The sequence below is a fragment of the Doryrhamphus excisus genome, linkage group LG3 (assembly GCF_037039965.1).
Source record: "Doryrhamphus excisus strain RoL-2023G ecotype Guam linkage group LG3, RoL_Dexc_Guam_v1.1, whole genome shotgun sequence".
Classification (NCBI taxonomy): domain Eukaryota; kingdom Metazoa; phylum Chordata; class Actinopteri; order Syngnathiformes; family Syngnathidae; genus Doryrhamphus; species Doryrhamphus excisus.
Window position 1 is genome coordinate 4,065,358 of NC_136359.1, and position 19,732 is coordinate 4,085,089.

Consider the following 19,732-nt stretch of genomic DNA (forward strand, 5'->3'; position numbering starts at 1 on the left):
TGCTTTTGGAGTGGAGAAAACAGAATGGGGTTTATATTCAGATTGCTGTAATGAATTGCCGGCTTTGCATTCATTCATTACGTCCATTATGTTCCACTGGAAAATAATTGAATATGGAAGGGCAGCACGGGTCTTCAATAAAGTCGCCCCGGGAGGGAAAATAAGCGGAAAAGGAAAACGAGGAAGCGGCCATGATTTTCTATTCTTTCTGTTCATTACAGCGCAACTCAGTGTTTTTGGTCCTGATGACTTCACATGAGACTATTTGAGCTTTGTTAGCATTAAAAGTATATCATTGTTCTTTAAAGTCTTGTATTTTTATATTTTTTATTTTTTTTATATATATGAAATAAATGTTTCAATCTAAGCCGGTCCGGCGAGTCCTCCAGATTAGATGAATAGCAAACCACCAACGTTTTTTTTTTTTTTTTCAAGGTTTCATTAAATGCCGCCTGTTGGGAAACACTCCAAATCAAAAGGTGGCCATTCAGATGGAGAAAGTTGTTTGGAGAAAAAGTGTTTTTAAATAAAAAAATATCAAATAATTTAGCGGGGCTTAAGAACATTTTAGGGGGGCTTCAGTCCCCCTAAAATATAATAATAATTTTAAATCATTTCAAAAATAAGCTTTTGCCGTATTATATCAAATATCAAAAAAATAAATAAATCAATAAATGAAAAAATCTATAAAAAATATCAAATTATTTAGGGGGGCTTAAGAACATTTTAGGGGGACTGAAGCCCCCCTAAAATATAATAATCATTATTATATTATTAATTAGCTTATTATTATCATAATTATTCTTCTGATTATTACTAGTATTAGCTAGTATTAGCCTGCTTATTGGCTTGCTTATTAGCCTGCTTTTGCCCTATTATATAAAATTTGTCAGATTTTTTTTTGTAAAAAAAGATTTTTTTTTGTAAAAAAAAGATTTTTTTTTTTTTTTTTTTAGTGTGAGTGTATGTGTTTAAATATAGTGCACGTCACTGATGTGCTGATATATATACATATATATATGTATATATATATGCAGTATGTGTATATTAGTACATGGGTGCAGATTATTAGAGAGTAGAGAGTAGAGTTGGACTGCAGCTGTTTTTATGGGCATTCAGTGTTGATGACATGAAAAATAAACAAGTGACATCAGTCATCAGCAACTAGGTTCTGCCCCCCCCCCACATTTTTTTGAATGTAGTAGACATTCAAAAAAATGTAAAAAAAAAAAAAATCCAAAAACTAATAACAAACAAGAATCGGGATATAACGTTCCCATTTTTGGACAGATTTAGTAGAGATACTCAATACCCTAACCCTTATATAATAATCATTATTATATTTTTAATTAGCCTAGTATTACTAATAATAATTATTCCTCTTCTGATTATTACTACTACTACTAGTAGTCATAGGCTAGTATTAGCCTGCTTATTGGCTTGCTTATTAGCCTGCTTTTGCCCTATTATAGAAAATTTGTCAGATATTTTTTTGTAAAAAAAAAATCAATAAATAAAAAAATCTATAAAAAATATCAAATTATTTAGGGGAGCTTAAGAACATTTTAGGGGGACTGAAACCCCCCCCCTAAAATATTATTACTATCATAATTCTTCTTCTGATTACTACTACTGCTAGTAGTAGTAGTAGTAGGCTAGTATTAGCCTGCTTTTGCCCTATTATATAAAATTTGTCAAATATTTTTTTGTAAAAAGAAAAAATCAATAAAAAAAAAATCTAATTATTTAGGGGAGCTTAAGAACATTTTAGGGGGACTGAAACCCCCCCCTAAAATATTATTATTACTATCATAATTCTTCTTCTGATTACTACTACTGCTAGTAGTAGTAGTAGTAGGCTAGTATTAGCCTGCTTTTGCCCTATTATATAAAATTTGTCAAATATTTTTTTGTAAAAAGAAAAAATCAATAAAAAAAAAAATCTAATTATTTAGGGGAGCTTAAGAACATTTTAGGGGGACTGAAACCCCCCCCTAAAATATTATTATTACTATCATAATTCTTCTTCTGATTACTACTACTGCTAGTAGTAGTAGTAGTAGGCTAGTATTAGCCTGCTTTTGCCCTATTATGTAAAATTTGTCAGATTTTTTTTTGTAAAAAAAAAATAAAAATCAATAAATAAAAAAATCTGTAAAAAATATCAAATTATTTAGGGGAGCTTAAGAACATTTTAGGGGGACTGAAACCCCCCCCCTAAAATATTATTACTATCATAATTCTTCTTCTGATTACTACTACTGCTAGTAGTAGTAGTAGTAGGCTAGTATTAGCCTGCTTTTGCCCTATTATATAAAATTTGTCAGATATTTTTTGTAAAAAAAAAAAAATCAATAAATAAAAAAATCTATAAAAATATCAAATTATTTAGGGGGTCTTAAGAACATTTTAGGGGGACTGACCCCCCCCTAAAATATTATTATTACTATCATAATTCTTCTTCTGATTACCACTACTGCTAGTAGTAGTAGTAGCAGGCTAGCATTAGCCTGCTTTTGCCCTATTATATAAAATTTGTGAGATATTTTTTTGTACAAAAAAAAAATCTATAAATAAAAAAATCTATAAAAAATATCAAATTATTTAAGGGGGGCTTAAGAACATTTTAGGGGGACTGAAGCTCCCTCTAAATATATAATAATCATTATTATATTATTAATTAGCCTATTATTATTACTATCATAATTATTCTTCTTCTGATTATTACTACTACTACTAGTAGTAGTAATAGTAGGCTAGTATTAGCCTGCTTATTGGCTTGCTTATTAGCCTGCTTTTGCCCTATTATATAAAATTTGTCAGATTTTTTTTGTAAAAAAAAAATGTATAAATAAAAAAATCTATAAAAAAATATCAAATTATTTAAGGGGGGCTTAAGAACATTTTAGGGGCACTGAAGCCCCCCTAAAATATAATAATCATTATTATATTATTCGTAGTAGGCTAGTATTAGGGGGACGCGTTGACATGCATAATCTTGGATGATCCAAAACATAAAAGTGTTGGTTGAAACAGTGGTAGCGCCAAGCGACAGCCTCAAAATTTGTGGCATTTGGAGGGTATTTGTACAGAACAGCGGACCAAAATATACCCTGGTGACCAATTCCAAGCTCTAAAGTACTCAGTTTCTCCTCTGGATGGAAAATTATTCTCGCAATCAATTCCTGACCTTTTATGTAATATTCTTTTTTTTTTTACAATTACATATCTTTGTATATCAGCGGGATATGAATTCTATATATTCACATTGGTATCCGCGTTCATGCAGTTCATGGCGGCGTACTTCCTGTTGTACGCCACTGTGTGCACTTCCATTCGCGTGGCTGGTTTTTCTTCATTATGGTCTAATCAGGTTGAGCATGTAATTTCCAGACCCGACTATGCATGTTGATAGCCTGTTATGTGCTAATGAGTCTGAATGGGACGATAGTGGCGGGGGCTCAGGGCGACCTCGTAGGGAGACGATGACAGTTTGTAAGGACATAGTTGTATGCGCTATACAGGAGTGGGCCAATTGGGGCCCGCAGTCATCTGTCATTTTATAAGAAAAACATCAAAATATTAAGAAAAATAAGTTGTAATGTAACAGGAAAAAGTTGTCATTTCACAGGAATAATAAATGAATATGAGCAAAAAGTCATTTTAGTTGCATAAAGCTGAAATATTAAAGAAAAAAAATGGAATATTATGAGAAACAAAATAAACAATGAATGTGATTTTTTTGGAAAATTAGGATCGAGAAAAATTTGAAATATTTAGACGATTATATTTTTTTAAAAAAAAAGCAACAGAACGGAGTCAAAATATTATAGAAAAAAAAAGTAATCACGCCACACCTTTTTGCATGTGGGTGTCCAAAGTGTGGCGCAAGGGCCATTTGTGGAAAAACTGAGCAAACAGGTATACTGTAACTAGCGAAAGCTAAAATGTTGACACTAATGTTCCAAAAAAACATGCTAGGTTAATTAGCGACTCCAAATTGCCCATAGGTATGAATGTGAGTGTGAATGGTTGTTTGTCTATATGTGCCCTGTGATTGGCTGGCCACCAGTCCAGGGTGTACCCCGCCTCTTGCCCGAAGACAGCTGGGATAGGCTCCAGCACCCCCTGCGACCCTCGTGAGGATAAGCGGTAAAAATGAATGAATGAATGAAAAATTATAAAAGCGACCAAGTGGTTAGCGCGCAGGCCACACAGCTAGGAGACCCAAGTTCGATTCCACCCTCGGCCATCTCTGTGTGGAGTTTGCATGTTCTCCCCGTGCATGCGTGAGTTTTCTCCGGTTTCCTCCCACATTCCAAAAACATGCTAGGTTAATTAGCGACTCCAAATTGTCCATAGGTATGAATGTGAGTGTGAATGGTTGTTTGTCTATATGTGCCCTGTGATTGGCTGGCGACTAAAGAAAATCCACGCATGCACAGGGAGAACATGCAAACTCCACACAGACATGGCCGAGAGTGGAATTGAACTCGGGTCACCAAGCTGTGAGGTCTATGCACTAACCACTTGTCCACCGTGCAGCCAAATTTGTGCATAGAACACCATAAAAATGCTCAGAGTCAAAAAATGTAAGATTATTGTTTTGGTGTGAAGAAAAATCACAGGGGTGCTGGAGCCTATCCCAGCTGTCTTGGGGCGAGAGGCGGGGTACACCCTGGACTGGTGGCCAGCCAATCACAGGGCACATATAGACAAACAACCATTCACACTCACATTCATACCTATGGACAATTTGGAGTCGCTAATTAACCTAGCATGTTTTTGGAATGTGGGAGGAAACCGGAGGGAGAACATGCAAACTGAGGTTGGAATTGAACCCTAGTCTCCTAGCCGTGAGGTCTGTGCGCTAACCACTACCCCACCGTGCCGCCCCTTTTAAAGAATCCTCCGAAATATATCTTTTATTCCTATTCTCCATCAACATTTTTTGTTTAAAATGAGTTTCTCAGAAAACCATGTTCCGATTTTAGTGTGGAAATTAGTCGTGGAAATGTTTCAAACGAAGAGCACACACAAAAAAGGGCTCCTCCATCCAGATGAGCCAAAACAAAGTAAAAGTTTAATATAGTTTTAAGTTCAATTTCCTTTGACTTTTTTTCTTGCTTTAATGACTCACATCCTCAAACCCGGGGGGGGGGGGGGGGTGCATTTTCATGTCAGTCCTAAAAGAGAACTAGAATCATCGGAAAGGATTTTTCATTAAAAAACGTAATAAGGCAAAGCAAATTGCAGCTGCGCAAGCTTTTTTTTTTTTTTAAGACTTTTTTTGGGGGGGGGGTTGTTCATGTGCTTTTTACCTTGATAATGGAAAGCGTACAGTGCATGTAGCTAGCTGTACAGGACCATTAGACAAATTTGCACAGTGCTCTCTCCTATATGGGCAGCGCCCCTCCCGTGTCTGATTCCTTTTGCACTCGGCTGCTTTTTGCAAAAGAAAGATTCATTCTAACTAAAATGGGGAATGAACGTGGATTTTATCTCCGGCTCCGAAAAACACAAGCTAACGTAATCACGTCGGTAATATTGCAAATGGAAAGCTATTAAGGCGGGAGAGTACTAAGGAAAGGCACACTATTTGATACTGTATGTCATTTACTCTAAGCCAGGGGTGTCCAAACTTGTGCCCGTTGAGTGGCTCTTGATAGGAAGTGTAATTGCTTCCTGTGCAATGAATTGCTGTGGAAAGTCGTTATTGATTATTTGCAAAATATTCACACCGTTTCTGCAACACAGATATTATTGACCGAATACAGGAACTTTGGAAATTGCCGTTTCATGTCCGTCGCATCCAAAGCGTTAATTAGCGTGGGAAGTATTTTGAACATCTTGTTTTCGAGGCTATATGTACGCTAGTTACGGGGGGCCAAATGAGTCCATGAGACATCCAACTCACGAAATGAGATGACGACTTCTTTATTTAACCGCATCACAATATCATAATAATGTTTATTTTAATATCTCATTGTTTGCTCAAAGGAATTGCCGTTTTTTTAATGTGTCTGCCAAACATTTGCAGCATTTCTTGAAATGATGGCTTTTCAGTGGGGCACCCCCGCGACCATCGTTGAGGATAAGCGGTAGAAAATGAATGTATATCGCTTAGCTACATTTTGATTGTCAAGTTGCTGTGTGATGACTTTAGCATTCTTTGTAAGATGGCACCGTGAGTCAGACTGTTTTCGAGGCTATATGTACGCTAGTTACGGTGGGCGAAATGAGTCCATGAGACATCCAACTCACGAAATGAGATGATGCACAAGTTTGGCTCCGCATTTATTTGAAGAAAAGGACTTCTTCATTTAACCGTATCACAATATCATAATAATGTTTCTTTTAATATCTCATTGTTTGCTCCGTAAAATCAAAGGAATTGACGTTTTTTAACGTGTCTGCCAAACATTTGCAGCATTTCTTGAAATGATGGCTTTTCACTGGGGCACTCCCGCGACTATCGTTGATGATAAGCGGTAAAAAAAAATGAATGAATGTATATTGTTTAGCTTCATTTTGACTGTCAAGTTGCTGTGTGATGACTTTAGCATTCTTTGTAAGATGGCACCGTGAGTCAGACTTTTATACTGTTTTCGAGGCTATATGTACGCTAGTTACGGGGTGCCAAATGAGTCCATGAGACATCCAACTCACGAAATGAGATGACGACTTCTTTATTTAACCGCATCACAATATCATAATAATGTTTATTTTAATATCTCATTGTTTGCTCTGTAAAATCAAAGGAATTGACGTTTTTTAACGTGTCTGACAAACATTTGCAGCATTTCTTGAAATTATGGCTTTTCACTGGGGCACTCCCGCGACTATCGTTGATGATAAGCGGTAAAAAAAATGAATGAATGTATATTGTTTAGCTTCATTTTGACTGTCAAGTTGCTGTGTGATGACTTTAGCATTCTTTGTAAGATGGCACCGTGAGTCAGACTTTTATACTGTTTTCGAGGCTATATGTACGCTAGTTACGGGGTGCCAAATGAGTCCATGAGACATCCAACTCACGAAATGAGATGACGACTTCTTTATTTAACCGCATCACAATATCATAATAATGTTTCTTTTAATATCTCCTTGTTTGCTCCGTAAAATCAAAGGAATTGACGTTTTTTAACGTGTCTGCCAAACATTTGCAGCATTTCTTGAAATTATGGCTTTTCACTGGGGCACTCCCGCGACTATCGTTGATGATAAGCGGTAAAAAAAAATGAATGAATGTATATTGTTTAGCTTCATTTAGACTGTCAAGTTGCTGTGTGATGACTTTAGCATTCTTTGTAAGATGACACCGTGAGTCAGACTTTTATACTGTTTTCGAGGCTATATGTACGCTAGTTACGGGGGGGCAAATGAGTCCATGAGACACCCAACTCACGAAATGAGATGACGACTTCTTTATTTAACCGCATCACAATATCATAATAATGTTTCTTTTAATATCTCATTGTTTGCTCCGTAAAATCAAAGGAATTGACGTTTTTTAACGTGTCTGCCAAACATTTGCAGCATTTCTTGAAATTATGGCTTTTCACTGGGGCACTCCCGCGACTATCGTTGATGTCAAGTTGCTGTGTGATGACTTTAGCATTCTTTGTAAGATGTCACCGTCAGTCAGACTTTTATACTGAATAATGACATTTAACCATCAAATGAAGAGCTGTTTGTCTACATGTGCCCTGTGATTGGCTGGCCACCAGTCCAGGGTGTACCCCGCCTCTCGCCCCAAGACAGCTGGGATAGGCTCCAGCACCCCTGTGATTTTTCTTCACACCAAAACAATAATCTTAAATTTTTTGACTCTGAGCATTTTTATGGTGTTCTATGCACATTTGGCTGCACGGTGGTCAAGTGGTTAGTGCATAGACCTCACAGCTCAGTGACCCGAGTTCAATTCCACTCTCAGCCATTTCTGTTTGGAGTTTGCATGTTCTCCCCGTGCATGCGTGGGTTTTCTCCGGGTACTCCGGTTTCCTCCCACATTCCAAAAACATGCTCGTCAACACGTCAGGGCTGTCCAACTGTCCTTTTAGAATACATTCATTCATTCATTCATTCATTTTCTACCACTTATCCTCACGAGGGTCACGGGGGTGTTGGAGTCTATCCCAGCTAAAGTCATCACACAGCAACTTGACAATCAAAATGTCGCTAAGCAATATACATTCATTCATTCTCTACCGCTTATCCTCACGAAGGAGTGCTGGAGCCTATCCCAGCTGTCTTCGGGGCGAGAGGCGGGGTACACCCTGGACTGGTGGCCAGCCAATCACAGGGCACATATAGACAAACAACCATTCACACTCACATTCATACCTATGGACAATTTGGAGTCGCTAATTAACCTAGCATGTTTTTGGAATGTGGGAGGAAACCGGAGTACCCGGAGAAAACCCACGCATGCACGGGGAGAACATGGAAACTCCACACAGAGATGGCGGAGGTTGGAATTGAATTCGGGTCTCTTAGCTGTGAGGCCCGCAGGATGCAAAGTTTAAGAAAAAAAGTAGCGCTAACAAATTTCAACAAAATTTCCTCGTACTGTGTACTGTGTTTCCTTGGGTTTCTTGCATCCTTGTTCCCCACCACTATCAGTCTGTGTCCCGCCCACTCTGCTGTGATTGATCACACTCCCAAGCACTCCCGAGGACTTCCCAACAGCTGCCGAAACCCACTTCCTAATTTTGCTTCTACAGGACGATATATTGTTCCTTACTCTTCAAAACGATCAAGTAACACTGAAAAGGCGTCAGACTTTAGCAACAGTGTGGCGGATAGTCCGGCTTCGTATTGGCCCGTGTGAAATTCCGTTGCCAGGAATTAGAAACTCCAACTACTAATGCCTGATGCTTGCCTTTTTAGGAAAGATCAACAAAATTAGCTTTCCCCTCACACCCGAACAAACATTTCCTGGGAGCCATTGCTCTGTGCTAACATGGTGAAATCTTCGACAAAAAAAAAAAAAAGCTAAGCAAAGTGGGCACGTTGGCATCGTTTTAGCATGACAATGCTAAAACATTGTAACAACATTTATAGATCAGAAAAGACGGAAAACATAACATTTTGTCCGTTCTTCCATATCCCATTTATGACAATTCCAGAAAAAAAAAACATCCGAATCCATTCCGAACTTTTCAAGTTATTTTGAACACAAACAGGCAAAAACATAACCTCCTTGGTGGAGGTAAAAACAACAAAAAAAGATTTCTCCAGATGTAATTCCTGCAATTACGTAGAAACAATTCATCCTGTCTGACCTTTCAGCGATGGCTCAGGTGAATAATCACGAAGGAGGCTTAATGGAAAAGCCCATTATGTCTCTACGGGGGCAACTTTTGAAAGAATGCAGGTTGATTGACAAGCCCACAATGCTACATAGCGCACTCGTATACTACTAAGTCATTACTACCATTTCAATACAAGCTCCATGCAGCAGGCAAACAGGGCCTTGAAAGAGACGAGCGCGAGGGAGCGCATAAAAAGAGACCAATGAGTGATTTTTGTGTCAAGGGAAAAGAATGGCTTTGCTCCCCCACTTGTCTTTTTTTTTTTTTTTTTTTTTTTCTCCCTCCACGCAGACAAGACTGGCAGACAAGCGGGTCATTAGGAAGGTAATTTGACAAGCTGTGCACAGAGCTTTTCTTTGCACCCCTTTACACCTCTCCAACATCATCAAGTCTTGTTTTTCCTCCCTTACTTATTATTATTAACATTAATGCAGCGGATGAAAAGACTTCAGAAGAAAAAAAATTAAAAATCATTCCATGTTCCGAGGAGCCCAGCATGATCCCGTCACAATTTAGCAGGACATACGGAGCATCCCCGCACTTTTGCCATTCACCGCCCCGCAACTTCGCACATTTTTTGCCCTGTTGCGGTTGCTGTTTTTTTTACGCTTAACACAAAAAATCTTCCATATCCGAGGTTCCCAAAGTGGATTATACCAATTGTAATAAGGGGTATGTGAATAACAACAAAGGCTGCACGGCGGTCTAGAGTTTAGTGCGCAGACCTCACAGCTAGGAGACCAGGGTTCAATTCCATCATCACATTCCAAAAACATGCTAGGTTAATTAATCGACTCCAAATTGTCCATAGGTATGAATGTGAGTGTGAATGGTTGTTTGTCTATATGTGCCCTGTGATTGGCTGGCCACCAGTCCAGGGTGTACCCCGCCTCTCGCTCGAAGTCGGCTGGGATAGGCTCCAGCACCCCCTCATGAGGATAAGTGGCAGAAAATGAATGAATGAATTGTTATTTTGATGTAAAACAACCTCTTTTTGGCGGCACGGTGGTCAAGTGGTTAGCGCGCAGACCTCACAGCTAGGAGACCAGGGTTCAATTCCACCTTCGGCCATCTCTGTGTGGAGTTTGCATGTTCTCCCCCGTGCATGCGTGGGTTTTCTCCGGGTACTCCGGTTTCCTCCGACATTCCAAAAACATGCTAGGTTAATTAGCGACTCCAAATTGTCCATAGGTATGAATGTGAGTGTGAATGGTTGTTTGTCTATATGTGCCCTGTGATTGGCTGGCCACCAGTCCAGGGTGTACCTGGACCGAAGACAGCTGGGATAGGCTCCAGCACCCCCGCGACCACCCTTGTGAGGATAAGCGGTAGAAAATGAATGAATGAATGAATAACAACAACAAGTACTCACAATTACAAGTGCGCCTGAACGCCTCATGACGCAAAGAACACAAAACAGAGAGGAGATAGAACATGAAGTTGTCATTGAACAATTAAGTACCGTAATTTCCGGTGTATAAGCCTCACAGTGTCATCTTATGCTAAAATCATCACACAGCAACTTAACACTCAATAGTTAAGTAAGAAATATACAATACCAATATGATACCGATTCTATTTTTAGGGATTTTAGGGATTTAATTGCCCATGGCTGCGGGGGTGCTACAATCAATGGTTCATTCAGGTGCTTCTTACTCCGTTCATTCAGCTATAGAACCAACACGCCCAGGTGTTGAGACAAATACACAAGTCATCCATCCTGTTTGGTAGAGACGCATGCAATCAGAAGGAGCCAATCAGAATGAGAAAACTCACAACAAGCTTGTCAACCCGTTGGAAATCGCAGGTCATCATCACTCAGTATAACAGTCTGACTCACAGTGTCATCTTATGCTAAAATCATCACACAGCAACTTAACAGTCAAAAGGTAGGTAAGAAATATACAACACCAATATGATACCAATTTTTTTTTTTTTTTTTAGAGATTTCAAGGGTTTCATTTGCCCACATTGTTTGACGGTCCTTGAACACACCATCTAACGTTCACCCACTCTGCCCAGATAGACTACTATGCTGTATTTTCCTCTAATATTTGGTCCCAAATGCTGATACCACGCAGGAATACATAAAGGTAAGACGTTATTTCATGCTAATGTGCATATTTGTCCGGTCCACAACCCATCTTAGCGCTACATGCTAACCTGCATAACAGCAGTATGTACTACGTGATGTGCTACTAATGCATTTTGTTTTATTTTATAGTGTGCTAACAACAAATCAGTTCATGCTAGCCTGTTAGCACACACATCAAACAATAACAATAACATCAGATTTTATGCAAAAAGACATCAATTTTGGGAACGTTGGCCCACATTGTTTGACGGTCCTTGAACACACCATCTAACGTAATCTAATATTTGGTCCCAAATGCTGATACTACGCAGGAATACATAAAGGTAAGACGTTATTTCGTGCTAATGTGCATATTTGTCCGGTCCACAACCCATCTTAGCGCTACATGCTAACCTGCATAACAGCAGTGCATTTTTTTTATTTTATAGTGTGCTAGTGTGCTAACAACAAATCAGTTCATGCTAGCCTGTTAGCACACACATCAAACAATAACAATAACATCAGATTTTATGCAAAAAGACATCAATTTTGGGAACGTTGGCCCACATTGTTTGACGGTCCTTGAACACACCATCTAACGTAATCTAATATTTGGTCCCAAATGCTGATACTACGCAGGAATACATAAAGGTAAGACGTTATTTCATGCTAATGTGCATATTTGTCCGGTCCACAACCCATCTTAGCGCTACATGCTAACCTGCATAACAGCAGTATGTACTACGTGATGTGCTACTAATGCATTTTTTTTTTATTTTATAGTGTGCTAGTGTGCTAACAACAAATCAGTTCATGCTAGCCTGTTAGCACACACATCAAACAATAACAATAACATCAGATTTTATGCAAAAAGACATCAATTTTGGGAACGTTGGCCCACATTGTTTGACGGTCCTTGAACACACCATCTAACGTAATCTAATATTTGGTCCCAAATACTGATACTACGCAGGAATACATAAAGGTAAGACGTTATTTCATGCTAATGTGCATATTTGTCCGGTCTACAACCCATCTTAGCGCTACATGCTAACCTGCATAACAGCAGTATGTACTACATGATGTGCTAATGCATTTTTTATTTTATAGTGTGCTAGTGTGCTAACAACAAATCAGTTCATGCTAGCCTGTTAGCACACACATCAAACAATAACAATAACATCAGATTTTATGCAAAAAGACATCAATTTTGGGAACGTTGGCCCACATTGTTTGACGGTCCTTGAACACACCATCTAATGTAATCTAATATTTGGTCCCAAATGCTGATACTACGCAGGAATACATAAAGGTAAGACGTTATTTCGTGCTAATGTGCATATTTGTCCGGTCCACAACCCATCTTAGCGCTACATGCTAACCTGCATAACAGCAGTATGTACCACGTGATGTGCTACTAATGCATTTTTTTTATTTTATAGTGTGCCTGTGTGCTAACAACAAATCAGTTCATGCTAGCCTGTTAGCACACACATCAAACAATAACAATAACATCAGATTTTATGCAAAAAGACATCAATTTTGGGAACGTTGGCCCACATTGTTTGACGGTCCTTGAACACACCATCTAACGTAATCTAATATTTGGTCCCAAATACTGATACTACGCAGGAATACATAAAGGTAAGACGTTATTTCATGCTAATGTGCATATTTGTCCGGTCTACAACCCATCTTAGCGCTACATGCTAACCTGCATAACAGCAGTATGTACTACATGATGTGCTAATGCATTTTTTATTTTATAGTGTGCTAGTGTGCTAACAACAAATCAGTTCATGCTAGCCTGTTAGCACACACATCAAACAATAACAATAACATCAGATTTTATGCAAAAAGACATCAATTTTGGGAACGTTGGCCCACATTGTTTGACGGTCCTTAAACACACCATCTAACGTAATCTAATATTTGGTCCCAAATGCTGATACTACGCAGGAATACATAAAGGTAAGACGTTATTTCATGCTAATGTGCATATTTGTCCGGTCCACAACCCATCTTAGCGCTACATGCTAACCTGCATAACAGCAGTATGTACTACGTGATGTGCTACTAATGCATTTTTTTTTATTTTATAGTGTGCTAGTGTGCTAACAACAAATCATGCTAGCCTGTTAGCACACACATCAAACAATAACAATAACATCAGTTTTTATGCAAAAAGACATCAATTTTGGGAACGTTGGCCCACATTGTTTGACGGTCCTTGAACACACCATCTAACGTAATCTAATATTTGGTCCCAAATGCTGATACTACGCAGGAATACATAAAGGTAAGACGTTATTTCATGCTAATGTGCATATTTGTCCGGTCCACAACCCATCTTAGCGCTACATGCTAACCTGCATAACAGTAGTATGTACTATGTGATGTGCTAATGCATTTTTTTTATAGTGTGCTAAGAACACCAAATCAGTTCATGCTAGCCTGTTAGCACACACATCAAACAATAACAAACAATAACTTTGTAGGAACGAGATGCGGTCCGTGGGTCCATCTAGTATATGACTGGATCGGTCTACAGCACTTTCTGCGGTTTTCAAAGACCTACTTCAACAACGCTAACCAAAGATCCTCTATTTGACAGGAGTCACAAAACCGTTTCAAACAATAATGGGTTTCTAATCCTACTAAATTGTTGTTTTCCTGTGATTTTTTCCCCCTCGTGTTTTATTCATAAAGGAGATGACAGCAGTTGATCTTTTATCTGGTCACATTTTGGAGCGTTTTATAACGTCTTCATTTATGGGCGCCCCTGTTTGTGTGTGCTCGAGTGCGTGTTTGCTAGTGCGAGTTAATGCCCTGAGTTGATGAGCCCGGATAGGAAATGAAAGGTCAGCAGCAGGAAGCCATTGGGATGAAGAAGGAGGAATTAAAGGGGGGATTTGCTTCTGCATCATACATCACATCACGGACTGTATGTTCACTTCAAGCACGCTAGCGTCACGTATGTCCGAGTCATGGAGTCGCAGTCGTGACTCTTTCTTCATGTCGGTGCACATCTCCATCTTGTTGACTGACACCATCTGATTGCTCGTGGGACTGATATCGAAACAACCATCATCGTCATTTGCACTTCAACCTCAAGTGTCGTTTTTTTCATCTCGGCGGGTTCTTATTAGCGGTCCTTGGAAGCATGTATAGGAAATAACCTCTATAGATGTAAATTGCCTGTCAGACCTTCCAGATTTTTGACGTTTCTTTTTCACTGACATATATTGATTTTATAGGGCTGGTAGCACACATATGGGTAGCTGTAAAAAAAAATGAACATCAGAAAAATCCGATAAAACTAAGCTACAATGAAACAAGAAATGATAATGTTTTAATTTGTAACAAAACAATTTTAGATTTTTTTCCCCCCTATTATTCTAGTAATACGATGACTTCATACTCTTTAATTTGAACATGCATCAGATTACAATTGAATGCATCCCATAATCAGTTCCCAGTTCCACATGTCCAAAAGGAGTAGGAAGAAGCAGAGCTTATTAAATCCTACCCCTCCATCTGGTACTTTTACAATCAGTAACTGTTACATTTGTTCACTTCCTGCTTTCATAATATACTTTAATTTTTTTTTTTAATTTTTTGAATATTTAAATTTCTATAATACAGTTTAGTTTTTTTATTTTTATTTTTAATTTTTAAATTGTATGTCCCGTACTGAAGTACGAGGTGATATGAGCATCCAATGACATAATGGGTACCATAGTAAGTGTCAATATAGTGATATATAGCACATCATGACTGGTTCAAGACTCTTTATCCTTGTATTTAGCAAACATCAATTATTGTGATAATAACAATAATAATAATTATTAATATTTATTAATAATAATAATAATTATTATTATTATTATTATTGCGGGGGTGCTACAATCAATGGTTCATTCAGGTGCTTCTCACTCCGTTCATTCTGCTATAGAACCAACACGCCCAGGTGTTGAGACAGATGCACAAGTCATCCATCCTGTTTGGTAATAATAATAATACAATAATAATAATAATAATAATTATTATTATTATTATTGTTACATAATAATAATAAATATTATTATTATTATTGTTATATTATTATTATTATTATTCACATTATTATTATTATCACAACTTTAATACAGAGCTGATCAAAATCTTAAAACCAGAATATTCCTAGAATATGCATATTCCACATTTGGACCTTAATGACATTTTAAGAGCTACAATATGCAAAAGCAAGACAAAAAAAATTTGGAATTTAAATTTTAAAATAAATGAAATAGATTATCAACTCCTGTACTGTTTATCAACGCCTATAAAGTCGGCTTCAAAGCCAACACCGGAAGTCCTTTTAAGCACTCGGTGACGTTGTGACCAACCACAACGGAGTATTCGTGACTGGGAATCGATTAAAACAGACCGTTTTCACAGGAAGCATGAAATCCAAAGAAATACAGTTGAATAGGTGCAGATTCTGGAAGATCGAGAAAGCTTTGTGTGCTGGTTTTTGTGTGTAGTTGCGCCATAGGGGATATTTTAGCTGCATTATCACATATTTATAAATGATCACTGATTTGTGGGGAATGAGATGTGTGTTCTGCCTATTCTTTTCACTATTCAAAAACTGCTTAGTTTTATTACGCAGTTAAAGGTGGTAGTTATCAACAGCAGCTTCGGACACAGAAAGGACAAGGAGAGTTGGCAGGAACAGGAAATCAAACAGACCCCAAGAACATTATCGATCTTACACCCCTAAAGAAAAAAAAAATGTCTTACCTTATTCATGTTGACTTTGTTGTTTCCGTGGCAACTTGGACAAGGAGAGTTGACAGTCACACAAACATCATCGATCTGTGCCCCAAAGGGGGGGGGGGGGGGGGGTAAAATGGCTTAGGACAGGGAGAAGCGGGAAGAACAGGAAGTCAGGCTGTATCTAGTATGATTTTTTTTTTTTCCATTAAAATCTCATTCCTCGGCAACTTTGACCGGTTGCAATTTCCATCTCCTTAATGGCTTGTTGATGGCTGCCACAGTTTTCTTACTGTTTTTCCCTTCTTGAAAACGTACCCACTGCTAAATTAGCCAAATCTCCATGGTGACCGAAGCAGCAGAGAGCAGTTGGAGGGCCCTTGAAAGTGCATTAGGATCTTGTACAATGACAGGATGCATTAGCTAAAACCGTGCAACAGGTTTGTTTTAGTGCAAATGCGTTGAGTTTCAGATCGGACTTTGTACGTCGTACGCCGAAAAAGATCGCCGCGGAAATATGTGGCAATCCGTGACCGCACGGACTAATGTTTCATAATTCAAACAAGATAGTTTCTACTCACATATATACATATACATCAGATTTTGCACTGTTTATTTATTATTATTACTATTATGCTAGTTTTTTTGCCCTTTTTATTGAATTGTGGACTCCGATAGAGCAGCTACACACAATAACCAGCACAAACATTTTTTCTAGTTCTTCCAGAATCTGCACCCATTCAGCTGTATTTCTTTGGATTTCGTGCTTCCTGTGAAAATTGAATGTTTTAATGTATTCCACCCATTACTATTATGCTAGTTTTTTTGCCGTTTGTATTGAATTTTGGACTCCGATAGAGCAGCTACACACAATAACCAGCACTAACATTTTTTCGAGTTCTTCCAGAATCTGCACCCATTCAGCTGTATTTCTTTGGATTTCGTGCTTCCTGTGAAAATTGAATGTTTTAATGTATTCCACCCATTACTATTATGCTAGTTTTTTTGCTGTTTGTATTGAGTTGTGGACTCCGATAGAGCAGGTACACACAATAACCAGCACAGACATTTTTCGAGTTCTTCTAGAATCTGCACCCATTCAGCTGTACTTCTTTGGATTTCGTACTTCCTGTGAAAATTGAATGTTTTAATGTATCCCATCCATTACTATTATGCTAGTTTTTCTGCCCTTTGTATTGAGTTGTGGACTCCGATAGAGCAGCTACACACAATAACCAGCACAGACATTTTTCGAGTTCTTCCAGAATCTGCACCCATTCAGCTGTATTTCTTTGGATTTCGTGCTTCCTGTGAAAATTTAATGTTTTAATGTATTCCACCCATTACTATTATGCTAGTTTTTTTGCTGTTTGTATTGAGTTTTGGACTCCGATAGAGCAGCTACACACAATAACCAGCACAAACATTTTTTCTAGTTCTTCCAGAATCTGCACCCATTCAGCTGTATTTCTTTGGATTTCGTGCTTCCTGTGAAAATTTAATGTTTCAATGTATTCCACCCATTACTATTATGCTAGTTTTTTTGCCGTTTGTATTGAATTTTGGACTCCGATAGAGCAGCTACACACAATAACCAGCACTAACATTTTTTCGAGTTCTTCCAGAATCTGCACCCATTCAGCTGTATTTCTTTGGATTTCGTGCTTCCTGTGAAAATTTAATGTTTTAATGTATTCCACCCATTACTATTATGCTAGTTTTTTTGCTGTTTGTATTGAGTTTTGGACTCCGATAGAGCAGCTACACACAATAACCAGCACTAACATTTTTTCTAGTTCTTCCAGAATCTGCACCCATTCAGCTGTATTTCTTTGGATTTCGTACTTCCTGTGAAAATTTAATGTTTTAATGTATTCCACCCATTACTATTATGCTAGTTTTTTGCTGTTTGTATTGAGTTGTGGACTCCGATAGAGCAGCTACACACAATAACCAGCACAGACATTTTTCTAGTTCTTCCAGAATCTGCACCCATTCAGCTGTATTTCTTTGGATTTCGTGCTTCCTGTGAAAATTGAATGTTTTAATGTATTCCATCCATTACTATTATGCTAGTTTTTCTGCCCTTTGTATTGAGTTGTGGACTCCGATAGAGCAGCTACACACAATAACCAGCACTAACATTTTTTCTAGTTCTTCCAGAATCTGCACCCATTCAGCTGTATTTCTTTGGATTTCGTACTTCCTGTGAAAATTGAATGTTTTAATGTATCCCATCCATTACTATTATGCTAGTTTTTCTGCCCTTTGTATGGAGTTGTGGACTCCTATAGAGCAGCTACACACAATAACCAGCACAGACATTTTTCGAGTTCTTCCAGAATCTGCACCCATTCAGCTGTACTTCTTTGGATTTCGTGCTTCCTGTGAAAATTGAATGTTTTAATGTATCCCATCCATTACTATTATGCTAGTTTTTCTGCCCTTTGTATTGAGTTGTGGACTCCTATAGAGCAGCTACACACAATAACCAGCACCACCGGAAAGAATATTCAAATATTTCCTGGTACTGTGTCCGTGTTTCCTTGGGGTTCCTGCATCCTGGTCCCCCACCACTATCAGTCTGTGTAATTTACTCCACCCCCGGCTCTCCTCCAGGCACGTCTCTCGCCCACTCTGGTGTGATTGGTCACACTCCCAAGCACTCCCGAGGACTTCCGAACAGCTGCCGAACCACACTTTCTAATGTTGCTGCTACAGGACGATATATTGTTACTTACAGCTTGCTCTTGGTGGCCAGCCAATCACAGGGCACATATAGACAAACAACCATTCACACTCACATTCATACCTATGGACAATTTGGAGTCGCTAATTAACCTAGCATGTTTTTGGAATGTGGGCGGAAACCCACGCATGCATGGGGAGAACATGTAAACTCCACACAGAGATAGCAGAGGGTGGAATTGAACTCGGGTCTCCTGGCTGTGAGGCCTGTGCACTAACCACTTGACCGACGTGCAGCCCCTAATATAGTTTAATTTTTTTTAAGTAAAAATATTATGGGAATAAAATTAAAATAGAAAATTCACAAAAAATTATATTTTAGTTTTTTATTTATTTCGAATTTTTTTAGTTTTTTTCTTTTTGTCTTTTTTGGCTTGGATATAATATATAATAGATTAAATATGTAATATTATGTGTGTATCTGGGTGTATGCATGGAATAAGACACAAACGCAACTTGTGTGTGCCTTGTTTTTTTGTGCTATTCCGAGAAACAAAGCGACCTGCCTTCCCCTCACGTTACATTATTAGTTTCCCAGAACTGACGTTTGACGAACCAAGCCAAGAGTGTGTTTAGCTGCATGTGCCCTCCATCCTGTGTGTTTTAACCCCAGCTGGGAGCACGGACGCTTGCGCACACACACATTAAAGAACATAAACACGTGCAGTGGTGTTTACATTCTGTGCAGGCAGAGCGGATGGTCAGACCCGGACACATACGGATCCATGCTGGGATCAGAGCAACGAAGCATGGTTCCCATTTATCTCTCATCCTGAACTACTCAACCTTCCTCCCCATTTAGCCTAAAAGCCTTTTTAAAAGCTGCCAAATGCAT

At 38.4% G+C, this 19,732-nt stretch overlaps 1 long non-coding RNA gene across 4 annotated transcripts in view; it reads right to left on the reverse strand.

Annotated features, from left to right (window-relative positions):
• LOC144898260 (uncharacterized) overlaps positions 1-19,732 on the reverse strand; it is a 47,622-nt gene that overhangs the window by 7,316 nt on the left and 20,574 nt on the right. The gene's annotated exons all lie outside the window — the stretch shown is intronic.